Source organism: Polistes dominula, unplaced genomic scaffold, assembly GCF_049000335.1.
Source record: "Polistes dominula isolate Pdom_NZ unplaced genomic scaffold, Pdom_raw_medaka contig_37, whole genome shotgun sequence".
NCBI classification, from domain to species: Eukaryota; Metazoa; Arthropoda; class Insecta; order Hymenoptera; family Vespidae; genus Polistes; species Polistes dominula.
The window spans coordinates 2016820-2030989 of record NW_028301169.1 but is presented as its reverse complement, the minus strand read 5'-3'; the positions used below and the strand labels follow the sequence as shown (position 1 = coordinate 2030989).

The 14170-nt window shown below is 31.6% G+C and overlaps 1 long non-coding RNA gene across 1 annotated transcript; it reads right to left on the bottom strand.

The window, feature by feature from the left end:
• Positions 1-13338: 13338 nt before the first annotated feature.
• LOC149030431 (uncharacterized) lies at positions 13339-14117 on the bottom strand. Its single transcript, XR_016178829.1, has 3 exons — positions 13976-14117; positions 13595-13878; positions 13339-13494 (listed from the first exon to the last, which is right to left on the bottom strand). It is a non-coding gene; the product is annotated as an uncharacterized LOC149030431 (long non-coding RNA).
• Between the last annotated feature and the right edge of the window lie 53 nt (positions 14118-14170).

Genomic DNA, 14170 nt, shown 5'->3' with positions numbered 1-14170 from the left:
ATACATACACAAATATAGATACCATTTACCAAACATACACTTATACACGTGGATAGATAATACATAGATGATAGGAACGAAGCTTTCATCGTTTGCGAGACAAAACCAACTTTGGGCTCCTCTTTGCATAACGACAATCGACCCTTTGATATTCTCTATGAGAACGCATTAGGAGAATTCTCTGGTATTCATCTATTTTAAAATAGATTGTTAACCATTCGTTTGTGTGTCCGTGTCTGTGTGTTTGTGTGTTTGTAGGGATGTGTGTTTAGGAAATAATTATTTCGATTCTTTTCGATAATTTGGAAGACAATGATTAAATGATATTTGTTGTCATAATTATCAAAGTGTTCTAAATTATATATCTCTTATTTGTTAGATTAACATTTGAACAACAAAAAGATTATATTAGGACTAATATTTGAATACTAAATGAATTCTGTTGGGTTGGCAATTGTGTCATTGGTGATTTTAAAAAGCCACTTATCGACAAAATTCGCAATCATTTACTTACCAACTTAATATAGATAATATTGAAATAATAAATATTATCTTACGAATTTATATTTATTAATAATAATATTTATTTATATTTAATATTGAATTTGTTTAATTTAAAATAATGTGTGTATAAAATAACTGATAAACTCTCTAAATTGGTAATTTCTTTTTTTTAATTAAAAATTGATATTATTTAGCATTCCAAATAATTAATTTTTATCAACAAGATTGTCACGTATTTAATTATTTTTTTTTTGGTTATTTAGTATAAAAAGGAACTTAACATCGTTATATTGATTTTATTAATTCTTTCTCTAGGGGGTAGGAAATAGTTTTTATTTTATTTTATTTTTTTTTTTCTTTCCGTGATAACGTAAAGGCACTCGATTAGGCTTGTTCGAGGAAAAGTGAATGACGTCGATCGAGTGTCTTGCGTTTTGGAGGGTCCGCTCGCTCGTTTGGGGAACTCGTGTTCGGCCATTGGGTCGAATAATGGAGCTTTATTGCGACGAGTAGCCAGGATGAGTGACAGGAACGATTAAGAACGATTCTACTACGAGAATGGGGTAGTAAACCTTTCAAACAATAAAAATAATAACAATAATAACAATAATGGTATACAAAAATGATCGAACAAAAACGATTTTAAATGAAAGGCAAAATACAAATAAAGAAAAAGAAAAAAATCAGGCAAGATAATAAATGGATAAGCAATTTAAATTTAAATTTGTAAATCTATGCAAATGAATCTTTATTCGTGATGTAAAATCTCAGTGATGGTGGTGTGTACGTGTAGGTGGTAAAGAAAAATAGTTCTAGTCGTTGAAGATCGCAGCACGATTGGCCATTTCGCGACTGAGATTCTCATCCCAAACAACCAAACAGCTAGCTAGCTAGCTATCCAACAATCCAACCAACCAACCAACTAGCCAACCTAGGTAGCCTATCTTCTCTACCTTTTATCCTAGCATCGTGGTTGCAACCAGCCGACGACCAGAACCGGCGGCATATCGTGCCGTTCATGGAACCGAGAAAGGTGTAAAGCAACCAGAGGTAGACAGATCTCGGCACTTATCGGTCTGCGAGATACCCATTAACGAAACTAAAAGCCTCCCCATATATCTCACTCTGGCAACCCTCTCTTTCTCTTTTTCCCTTCTCCTAAACCCCCACCAATTCGACCTATCTAACTCCCCCTCACCTAACCCCACCTCACACCCTTCATTCCACTCCATCTTCCCTCTTGCCTTTCTATTTTTATTTCCCTTCTCCTCCTCCTCCTCCTCCTCTTTCTTCTTCTTCCTCCTCTTTCTCTTTTTCTATCTTTTTCTTTTATCCATTCTTTTTATCTTTCTCTTTCACCTTGAGCTTGAGGTAGACGCATCACCACCATCCAGAAGAGCACGGCTGTTTGTCCGAGGGCTTTTGTTTTACATGCTGATATATATTAGCCTAACCCCCCACCACCCTTACCCCGACTAGTACCCTTTTTTCTCTTTCTCACACTCTGACGAGTCGTGGTACGTGGGGAAAAATACAAAAAGGGAGAAAAGAAAAGGAAAATAGACGAACACCAAAACTCTCGTCCTCTTTTCCACTCTTCCATCTTTCCCTTTCTCTGTGTGTGTTTTCTCTTTGCAACCCCTTAACGTGATACAAACTATGAGATCGATTTCTTCATTTCTTTTCTTTCTTTTTTGCTTTTACTTTTCCACCATATTCATCCTATCATATATCTTTGAACTATATTATTTTGTAAATCATGTGTTTATTGGTAAGAAATTTATCAACATTGTGAATTCAGTTTTTGTTGGTTTAAAATTTTTCAATGTTTCAAATGTTTTTTTTTCAGAAACATTTACTTTGTCAGTATATCTATCCTAACCTATATTATTTAATTATTATTTTGTACATTATGTTGCATCGTGGATAAAAAATTTATCAACATTGTGAGCCTCGTTTTTGTTGGTTAAATATTTGTTTTTTCCTTTTACTTTTTCGTTATATCAATCCTAACCTATATCCTTCAACTATTATTTCATAGATCGTGTTATCATTGATTAGAAATTTATCTACATTGTGAACCCAGTTTTTGTTAATCAAATTTTTGAATATTTCGAATATTTTTTAAGAAACATGCAGTTTACTTTTTCAGCATAATCATCTTAACCTACATCTTTGAACTATTATTTCATAAATCATGTTATTATTGGTTAGAAATTTATCTACATTGTGAACCTCATTTTTGTTAGTTAAAATTTTAAAATCTTCCCAATATTTTTGAAGAAACATTTAATTTTCCACCATATTCATCCTAACCTATATCTTTCAACTATTGTTTCGTAAATCAGGTTATCATTGGTAAGGAAATTATCTACATTGTGAACCCAGTTATTGTTGGTTAAAATTTGTAAATCTTTCCACAATGTCTTTTTAAGAAATATTCAGTTTACTTATCTAGCATATCCATCCTAACCTATATCTTTCAACTATTATTTCAGAAATCATAGAAATTTAGCTACATTGTGTGAACCCAGTTTTTGTAGGTTACAATTTTTGAATCTTTTGAATGTTTTTTAAGAAACATTTAGTTTACTTTTCCAGCATATTAATCCTAACCGATATTTTTCATTTATTATTTCATAAATCATGATACCATTGGTAAGAAATTTATCAACATTGTGAACCCAGTTTTTGTTCATTAAAATGTTTGAATATTTAAAATGTTTTTAAGAAAACATTCCGTTTACTTTTCAATCATATCAATCCTAACCTATATCTTTCAACTATTATTTCATAAATCATAGAAATTTAGCTACATTGTGTGAATCCAGTTTTTGTAGGTTACAATTTTTGAATCTTTTGAATGTTTTTTAAGAAACATTCAGTTTACTTTTTCATCATATCAATCCTAACCTATATATCTTTCAACTATTATTTCATAAATCATGTTATCATTGGTAAGAAATTTATCTACATTGTGAACCCTACTTTTCTTACTTCAAATTTTTGAATCTTTTAAAAATTTATTTTTTTAAAGAAATTTCATATAATGAATGATAACCAAAACTTCCACAAATTATAGATGATTGAAAAGAAAATAAAGAATATCGTCTAGGATATTGGTTAGAAGTAAGAAAAAAAGAAAAAAACTATTTAGACGAGTTATTCCGTTAGACGTGGATGTATTCTCTCTCTCTCTCTCTCTCTCTCTCTCTCTTGACGAGGTCGTAGGAAAGGAAAACAAATATCGAAAACCAATAAGCGATAAGCTGCTAATTGGGAGTCGAGACGACGGCGCCGTCGACCCTTCCGATATATGTTCAACCATCCATCCGTCCGTTTGTCCATCCATCCATCCATCCATCCATCCATCGATCCGTGTCTCGCCATAAACTCGTATAATAATCTAACGATCCGTGAAAATATAGAGACAGATAGACCAATATAGAAGGTGATAGAAAAAGAGAAAGAAAATTATTTAACGCATAAACCCCACCCCCCACCACCACCCTCATGAGAAAGTGGAGAACGGTAGTAAATTTTTGTTCTCGACACCCTAGGCGCGACTGTTTGTTCTACGTTTTAGCGCCAACCAGTTTCATATTGATTTCCCAAAGTCACTGATGTGTGTTAGATATTTTCTTATTTTATTTTTTATGGTTTTTTTTTTTTTTATACCTTCCAAAAGAACAACGAACGTCGTTCTAATCGTATATATGTATATATTAAAGGAAAACGTGACTCTACATTTTATTACGTATAACTAATTTATAGGAATATTTGTATTTTTTTTATTGTTATTTTATATACGCGTGTTTTATTTATATGATTATTATGGGATACACGAAATGTGTTTTATCGAACGTGTAACATGATAATGATGTAAATTAATTTTTTTCTATTTGATTCTATTTTTTTTTCTGAACATACAGTGGCTACACCAATAAATGAAAATTAGGATTTAATTTATTTTGAAAATTTTATTTCGATATGTTAAAACGTGCAGTAACAAAATAATTATTTATTTTACAGTAATAAAAACAAATTTGTTAATAACAAATTGATTATTTATTATACAATAATAAATACAAATTTGTTATATGATTCCTTTTATGTTGTCAATAAAACTATTATGTAATTTATAAAAGAAAAATTTGAGTATTTGTTTTTTTACGTAAGTACAATTATTATAATATTTTGTTTGTGTGGCAATTGTTAAATTATATAATAAGAATAATTATTAATTAAAAATGACAACTTACGACAATATTAACTTTGTAAATTAAATTCTTAATAATCTTATTTGCTTTGTATCATCCTACAAGTATATTCATCGCCATTATAACTCACTCAAATTCACCAATTAAAAGATCTATTATTAATCAATTTTAAATGCAAATACCAAAATGTGTTTTTATTTAAACAAATTTATAAAACAAAACCACAAACAGAAGAATAAAGAACAAAATAAATCCTATACCAAAAGAAAAAGAGTTGAGGGGGATTTTATCTCTCAATTGAAAAGTGAGGTTATGTTTTTATTCTTTCCTTTTTTTCATGGTGTTTCTTCCTAAAAGGAAAGAGAGTGAAACGAGAAGGGGGTATGGAGAGAACACAAGCATTACACCGTCACTAATTTAGAAACGAGGAAACGAAATTAAGAGCATACGTGGTAGCCACACGCATCGTGTCGGGCAATCTGTCTGGCTGGGTTTAAGCCGCGACAAATTTTTCATAGGTACTCGCCCGTAAGTTATATTTATGACTCGACCTTAAGGGGTCCTGTCTCTCTTTCTAACACATATATACATACATACATATATAGATAGATACACTTACTGTTTCTGAAACATATCCGTCGTAAGAGGAGTGTAGGATGAAAGATGAAGAAGAGAGAACGCGTGCCTCCCGTCAGACGCTAATGAGCGTCGGGACGCGAAACGACGCTTTACAAACGTCGCACCGATGACGAATGCTTAACATCGGATATTCGTTGTTGGCTACGTTTATTAACTCAACTAACTTTCTTTTTTTTATTAAACAAATTCTTTATAATTTTACTTTTGACAAAATCTTTTCACTTGCAATAGTTTCGAATTCATATTTTTTTTTTTTAACAATTATATAATACTACTTTTTGTTAAAATATTATAAATATATATATATATATATATATATATATATATATATATATATATATATATAATTATTTTTATTATTATATTATAATATTAATAATATTTATATACATATAAAAAATTGTAACTATTGATTAAACCTCGTAAAATTCGTCTATTATTTGAAATTTAAATTAGTAACAAATATAATACGTTAACAAATTATATAATATTGTATAACAAATAAAATGCATTGAGTGAAATTATAAATTTGATTAAATATTATAAATTAATATGAACCAAAAGTTCGTGAGTTTATTCTATTATTTCAGATAAATAACAATATTTCTAACTCAATAAAACAACTTTATATGCAACTAAAATATTAATTAAAAAAAAACCCACGAACCTAAAATAAACTTAAGCCCCAATTAATCCAAAAAAAAAAAACCAAACAATTAGATAAAATATCCTTACAAATAAAACCCTGATATAAATGTTAGGACTAAAACACGATTATAAGCAGAAACTAAAGAGAAAGGGAAAGAGAAAGAGAAATAGAAATAGAAAGAGAATGAGAGCATGATAGATACTCTTAGAGTATGTGAACGGGTGGCAGGACGAGTATTGGAAGAGAAGCAGCAAACAGATCAGAGCGAAACGGGACGCTGAACACCGTAACCGGGCTGATAACATCTCTAATCACGACGAGGCCGGACCAATCACCGCTAATCCTGGCCTCTGTATCCATCCGGGAAGGCTCTATAGTCCCGCGGCTCCCGGGGAAACTAGGAGTCCCTCTCCACCACCACCTCCTCCTCCTCCTCCTCCTCCTCTCTTCCACAAACCCCTAGGAAAGCCCGTCAGCCGTGCGTATACAACATCGCGTACGATCCAAGCGACATCCACGTTACGATAGTGAGTGAGTTGCCCTTGCCTTTACCTCCAACCACCACTTCTATCATTTCCCTCACCCCAGTCTCCTCACCCCCCCTATCCACTACCTCTGGACCCCCTTTATTTCCTATCCTATTCCTATTCCTAGCCTACTACTATCGTTCAAGCTAGGTCCCGTTGTGTAGGAACGTTGTTGTACCCGTTGTTGTCTTGTTGCTACTGTTACTGTTGTTACTGTTACTGTTGTTGTTGTTGTTGTTGTTGTCCTCCTATCGATAACTAGAACCAGGTCTACCAGGATAGACTAGGTAGACTACTAGATGATGCCTCTTCTATCTAGCCGCGTTTCCCTTCAACTACTACTCCTATGCCTCTATCCTGCCGATTCCGTCAACGGGCACGCCTCGAAATTACACGCATTGACGTATAGATCAATACGGGGGACTAGGTATACGGTTACATGCCGGACGTTTCTGTTTCGCGTGTTACGAACGGTCGATACTCTCCCCCCCCCTATCCCCCTCACCCTACCCCACCTACGCCAGGCCATCTAATCCCACTGGTATAACCGTGGATTCGAGATCGTGTCGTCAAGAGGATCTAGTGCGTGATCGAACGAATCCCAACCTACCACCACCCACCTATACTATACCACCCCAACCCCCATCCTACCCATTCTGGCGTTTCGCGTTTGTTTCAATCTCTACCTCCATGAACCAACCTATCGGTCGGCCGGGTGGTTGGTTGGTTGGTTGGTTGGCCAAAGCGTTGCTTTTGCTTCTGTTACCCTCCTCCTCCTCCTTCTCCTCCTCCTCCATCCTTAGTCCTTCATCATTTTCTGGTCCACATTTTAGGCGATCATTTTAGATCATCTAATTGGAATCTATTTATCTATTATCTGTTAGGTTAGTGTCATTTTATTTTTTTATTTTTTATCCCCTCCACCTTTTCTTTCTTTCTTTTATTTTTTCGATTGATTGGTATATCGAAATTGTTAGAATTTTTTATTAATTTTTTTTTTCATGTTTTTTTTTTTTGTTGGTTAGGATAATTATGGTATTTTTATTGGATAATTCATTTATTATTGTATAAAATTATGTGACCTGATTAGGCCCTTTTTCCATTCCATTCCTGTTTATATTTTACTCATTTACAAATGAACGTAATATTCTCGTGACAGTTGGGTATACGCAAAACATCATCTAGTAGTACCTGGTTACGTTTAGAGCTTAGGCGTGTACCAGCGGTCGATATAACCTATCTAATACCATCCTACTACCTACATTGTTTCCTGGGAAATTGCAATTCCGTATTTCCAGGATTGGATAGAAATTGTTCAAGATAATTATCTAACCGTGACACGAGATGTTGATCGTAATACGAATAATCGTTATAATTATATTCCATAAGTTGAGAAAAATAAAATAAAAAATCAAATAAGTATTACAAAAAAAGAAACTGATTCTGAATTGACTGAAAAAACTGAAACTGAAACTGAAAAAAAATAAATTAAAAAAACAAACGAATCACGAAACAAAAATCTGATCTGATACAACGATTTTATACTCAATCCAATTTTATATCTAATTGTAAAATAATAATTGAATAAGATATTACCCCCCCCCCCCAAAAAAAATAGTACAATAATTGCATCGAAATATTATTAAAAAAAAAAAAAAAAAAAAAAAAAAAATAGACAAAATGTGCTCTACTTTTGATCGTATAATTTTAAATAAAATTTATAATAATATAAAATATCTTGCGAATAAAAAATATAAATTAACGAAAGTGATATTAGAAATCAAAATTAATTAAAAAATGCATCTCCCTACCTAGTTCGTATTCTCAAATCTAAATTTTATACTTAATCAAATTTTATATATTTAAGATAATACCAACAATAATCTAATAAAATATTTCAGAAAAACAAATACAACAATTGCATCGAAATATTATTACAACAAATACAAATAGACAAAATGTGTCCTATATTAAACCGAATAATTTTAAATAAAATCAATTACAATATAAAATATCTCACAAATTACTAACATAGATTAAAATGATAATAAAAATCAAAGATAACGAAAAAGGAGTTTTCATCCCCTTTACGTAGATCGTATTCTCAAATAAAACGCTTTTTAACAATGGCCGATAGTTCAAGTACCATTTCAATTATTCTCTCGAGAAAGCTTTTCCCTCCCTCTCCCTTACCCTTGCTTCAAGTGGGCTCTCCACATTCGTAGATAAAATTTCACGTAGGCACATGCTTCGAGGAACACGACTCGCGTGGCACACAGTCATTCACATGAAAGGCCTCCTCCAAGTGATTCGATGAGTTTGAATTATCGAAGAGTATCTCTATTTCTATCTCTGTCTCTCTCTCTCTCTCTCTCTCTGTCTGTCTTTCTATGGTTCTCACTGTCTATCTATCTTTGTCTCTCTCGTATTGAGTTGAGAATGATTCGTTTACTGATTCGTAATACGACGAGGTCCAACGAGCTCGTGCTCGTATGCTAATGCTATACGCTGGGATTTAATTTACGAAGATTACGCGTGTCCGGATAGACGAATACGTGCACGGAAGCACGCTGAGAATCCAAAGTATTCTTGATTAGACCGATTACGCGTCGATCGAAACGTGTATCTCATTTATCTCTTTTGCTTTTAATCGAAAGTAAAAGAATAAGTTGAAGATGATGGAGAATAATAGATTATTCTTACAATTTGTATTGTGTGTTTATTTTTTTGAATAAGTCACTGAGATAGTTAACGATACAATTTAACATATGATATATTATTTTATTTATTGTATACATTTTTTTTTATTCCTTGTATAATCATATATATATATTGTATAATCATTCGTTGTGTGTTTATTTTAATTATAATTTTTAGGTATAGAAATAAAAATATAGAAATAAAGGAATTTTTAAATTATGTATCGATGACTAACTGGTCAAAAATTGTGTTAAAGTTTTATTTATATTGTATAAAAAAAAATTTTAATATATTTATTTATTGTTTAAGTTCATTTGTTTTTTTTTTTTTTCATTTTTATTTCATTTTCATTTCATATTTTCTCTCATTTATTTTCCATTTTATCATAGATCGTATTGTATAATGATTCGTTCTATATTTATTTAATTATAATTTTTAGATAAAAAAAAAAAATAAGAATATAAGACAATTTTAATTTACCTTGACGTCTAATTTATATTTTCTGTAAAAAAAATAAAATATTTAAATATATTTATTTATTATATAAATTCATCCTTTTTATTTTTTCCAATTTATGTTTCCATTCTATTATTAATTAGGAACACTTAATTAATGCCAATTAATTATCATAATAATCATAATAATTCTATTATTAATTATATTGTTTAATCGTTCTTCGTTGCGTATTTATTTAATTTTGTTATAATTTTTTAAATTATGTAAAATGATAACGTTGACATCTCATATGTATATATTAATACTTTTTTTTTTTCTATGGACAAAAAAAAATAGATAAAATCAGCGTAAACACAAAAATAAAAAAATAAAAAATTAAAAAAAAGTAACCAAAAGTAGAAGATATCAAAGAAATTTTGAGAAAAAAAAACCGTAGAAGATATCAAACAGGCCAAACAAAACAAAATAAAAAATACAAATCATAAAAAATATCAAAGATAATAATATAAATCGTTTTTAAAATATACAAAGCGAGAGAGAGAAAGAGAGAGAGAGAGAGAGAGAGAGAGAGACGATATCACAGACGACGACAGGTGTATAATCCAAAGGATGGAAATTTTCAGAGGGTTCGAGCAATCGGCCATCTTGTCGGTGTGAATTATTTATCCCGATAGTTGACAGAAGCATTGGGAGGGGGAAGGGGGTGGAATGGATGAAGGGACCCTCCTCGTTCTCGATAGAAGAGGATCCCGCTGTTACTCGGACATGGTTCTGAGCACGTACACCATCATCCTCATACTCCTCATCCTCCTCATCCTCATTCTCATCCTCCTCCTCCTCCTACTTTCTATACACCAACGATGATCACCGTTTCTTCTTTCGCTTTGGAAATCGACGGTATATCGTTCGTTCGTTCGTTCGTTCGTTCGTTCCTACGAAATCCTGTTACACATCCGGACATCGTTGCTTGCATATTTTATAAACCACCCCTTCGATTTACCCGCAAACGCGTAGATATTCGATTCCAGACGACAGATTTCTCCCCCTTCTTTTTTTTCTTTTTCTTTTTATTCCAATCCTAGAAATCTTTACAATTTTATTTTTTTTTTTTTGTTTTTTTTTTTCTCAACTTACTCCCATATTTTTCTAAGATATTATACAATATTTTTTTTTTTAATGTTAGTCAAATAAATTTAACCTTTGTTTAAATTGTGGAAGTAATTATAAAATAAAGAACATTATTAATTAATGAATTTTTAATCGTAAATATTATTAGAATTATTTTATTATTGTTATTATTATTATTAGATGGGTTTTTAGAAATTCGAAAAATTCATTGTCATCCATGTTGACCACTGAAGAAAAAATCAATTTATTACAATAGGTAAAGGAAATTTTAAATTAAAAATTTTAATATTATTTTATTTAAGTGTATAATAAAATAAAAATAAGTGAATAATAAAAGAAAAATAATACAAAAAAAAAACATAAAAAATAAAACTAAACAATTCATTGTCACGAATATTTAATATTTCTTTAAGTAACAAATAAATTAATTCAAATAGTTATAAGAAATTTTATGTTAACAAAAACCATTTCAATATATTATTATCTATTGGGAATTTTGTCCAATGGTCAAAAGGTATCCACAGTCAACCCAGTGGAACGTACCCGATGTGGAAGAGGTCGTCGTCTTCGTTGTCGTCGTTGTCAGGACGAGGTTCAGGAACGAGTTCTTCGTTCATTCGTTCGAATCCTACGATTCACTTCAAGAGAGAAAAAGAGAAAACGAGTGAGAGAGAAAGAAAGAGAGAGAGAGAGAGAGAGAGAGAAAGTAACGTTCGTTCCAAAGTGCCATTGCCGACTGTGTAAACTCCCTCGTCTTTGCGCCTCGTGTTTACAACGTTATGTCCGAATTGATTTGTCAGAAAAGAGACTAAGAGAGAGAGAGAAAGAGAGAGAGAGAGAGAGAGAGAGAGAGTGAAAAGGGAGGAAAATGGGGTGGGAAAGAAGGTGGGGATGAAGAGTAGCGGACAGAGTGTATCGAAGGGTCGTCCCGAAGCTCCTCTATGGGTCTTCCAAGCATGAGGGGTTGAAAAGAGAAGGTGAGAAAGAAAGAGAGAGAGAGAGAGAGAGAGAGAGAAATGGTCCACTAAGAGGACTTCAAAATCGAGCACCATCCCTAGGGAACTCGTTGAATGTTGGACAGGAGGGGGTGGTAGTGGTGGTGGGGTATTTAGATACGCGTGTACTTACTCACAACTCGTGTCTGTCGATTAATTTTCCAACTCTTGTTGAATTTCTATCTAATATAATTATTTATACGAAAATTAATCCTTTTTTTTTATTTTCTATTACTTATATATATATATTTGTTATAATATATTTTATAAAATTAAAAAATATATAAAATATTATATCTAATATTTAAAATAGAAAATGCAATGATAGTATTTAGGACGTCTATTTTAAAATATGAAAATTTTAACTAAATTAATTATATATATTTTTTTATTTAACAAATATAATATATAATATTTAAAATATTATAATTTATAATCTTACGTGTTGTCTATTATTATTAAAAATAACCAAATATATATATATATATATATAAATTAAGTATAATATTAAGTATATAAGTTTTAAATATCTGTTATATAATAAATATACCATTATTAAATACGAATTATATGTTTAATAAATATAATTAAAATAAAAAAATAATAAATTATTAATTATATTATCTATAAGATATTCTATATTTTGAGATTAGAACAGGTTTATGAACATTGAAAGAAATTAAACAATAGAACAAATAGAAGTTGAAAAAGTATTTCTATTCGAACCCTTGGGAATTTTCTCATCTTTCCTCTCTTCTTAACGAAAAGAGGAGGAAGAGGAAGAAGAGACCCCTTCGTTTTCTTCAACCCCGATTGAGTTTAGCGTGTGTCCGAACATGTGGGTTTGCAATCATCATCAACGATCTGCGATATTCCGGATGTGCTGCTGCTGTTACTGCTGACCATCATACGCATTGCCTTTAACCACCCACCCTTCCAACTATCTAGTTCTTCCTTTTTGCTCTTTCACTGTTATTCTCTTTCTCTTTCTTTCTCTCTCTCACTCTCTCTCTCTCTTTTGGTTTGCTATCTTTTTCTCTCTTTCTCACTTGTTCAACGTTCTACGCGCCACTACGGCCAATTCGTCTCGTTCGAACAGCCCGAAACGGCTGTTTCTACAGTTTAATCACGATGTCCGAAGGGTTAAACTCACCCCCGCAGCCACTTCCAATGGCACGGGACTGGAGTCACCCCTTTTTGCTACCGATGAAACGTCGAAGGTGCTCCTTTCTCAACGATAGGGAGAACGATACCAAAGGATGATGATGCTTTGTGTTTGATTGATCTTCTCTTACACACACACATATTCCAGTAATATTATTCTTATTTTTTACACTTTAAATATATTTATCTATTATTTATTTTATATTGAATAATCAATTATTTATTCAAACTATAAAGTAATTGTTCCAAAAATTTATTTAAATAATTACAACCAGTTACTCGTGCCGATTAGGATCTTTCATTCTCAGCATGATTGAGCACTGGAGGAACTTTAAATAAAAACTCACGGCTTAAGAAGTTCTGCGATGGCTCCAAAACATTCCTTCTTAGCTGCAAGTATTGTAGTCTGACGATGGAAGATGATACTCGATTTGCAATTGAAGAAGATCCATCGAAGATCCATCGAAGAATTCATCCAACATCTTTGAAAGGAAGAGAATCCATGGTTATATCTGTAAAATAAAATAGAACAAAATGATAAGTTATCTGTAATATTATCCAAAATCATATCAAATAAAATCGAATAAGAGATAAATAAAAATGAATACTTACAACGCATTCCAATGGGATGCAGCTCAATGGCATCATGGTGATGCACACCTCGCGTGAATTTAATAACGCAATATAAACGAAAATAAGAAACTATAGATGAGTTTCTTATCGCGAAACCGACATTTTATTATACGACGAACAACACTGACTCTAATTCACGTTTGATTTTAACTTATTACTCGCCCGATCACTGATTCTACAACTAATTCAACAACTGCATTGCACGCAGTTTGATGATACCACTATAATCACTACTTTGGTTATCACATATGGACCATTGCAATCTGAAACAGAAATAAAAAACAATACTATTAATATCATTAGTATTACAGAAAAGTATTAAAATTTTTGAGGAATTATTTAATATAAAAATATACTCACTTTGATGAATGCACGATGAATGCACGATGGGTCTCCTACCCTTAGGATGACGATGACTATGCACAAACAATGACTGCAAAACTGCATTACATGCAGTTAATTCAATTAACACTAGATTCATTTCAAACTTTTTTGCTACATATATATTTATAAAATACAAATATTACTTTAATTTTGAATATATGTTAATTCTTA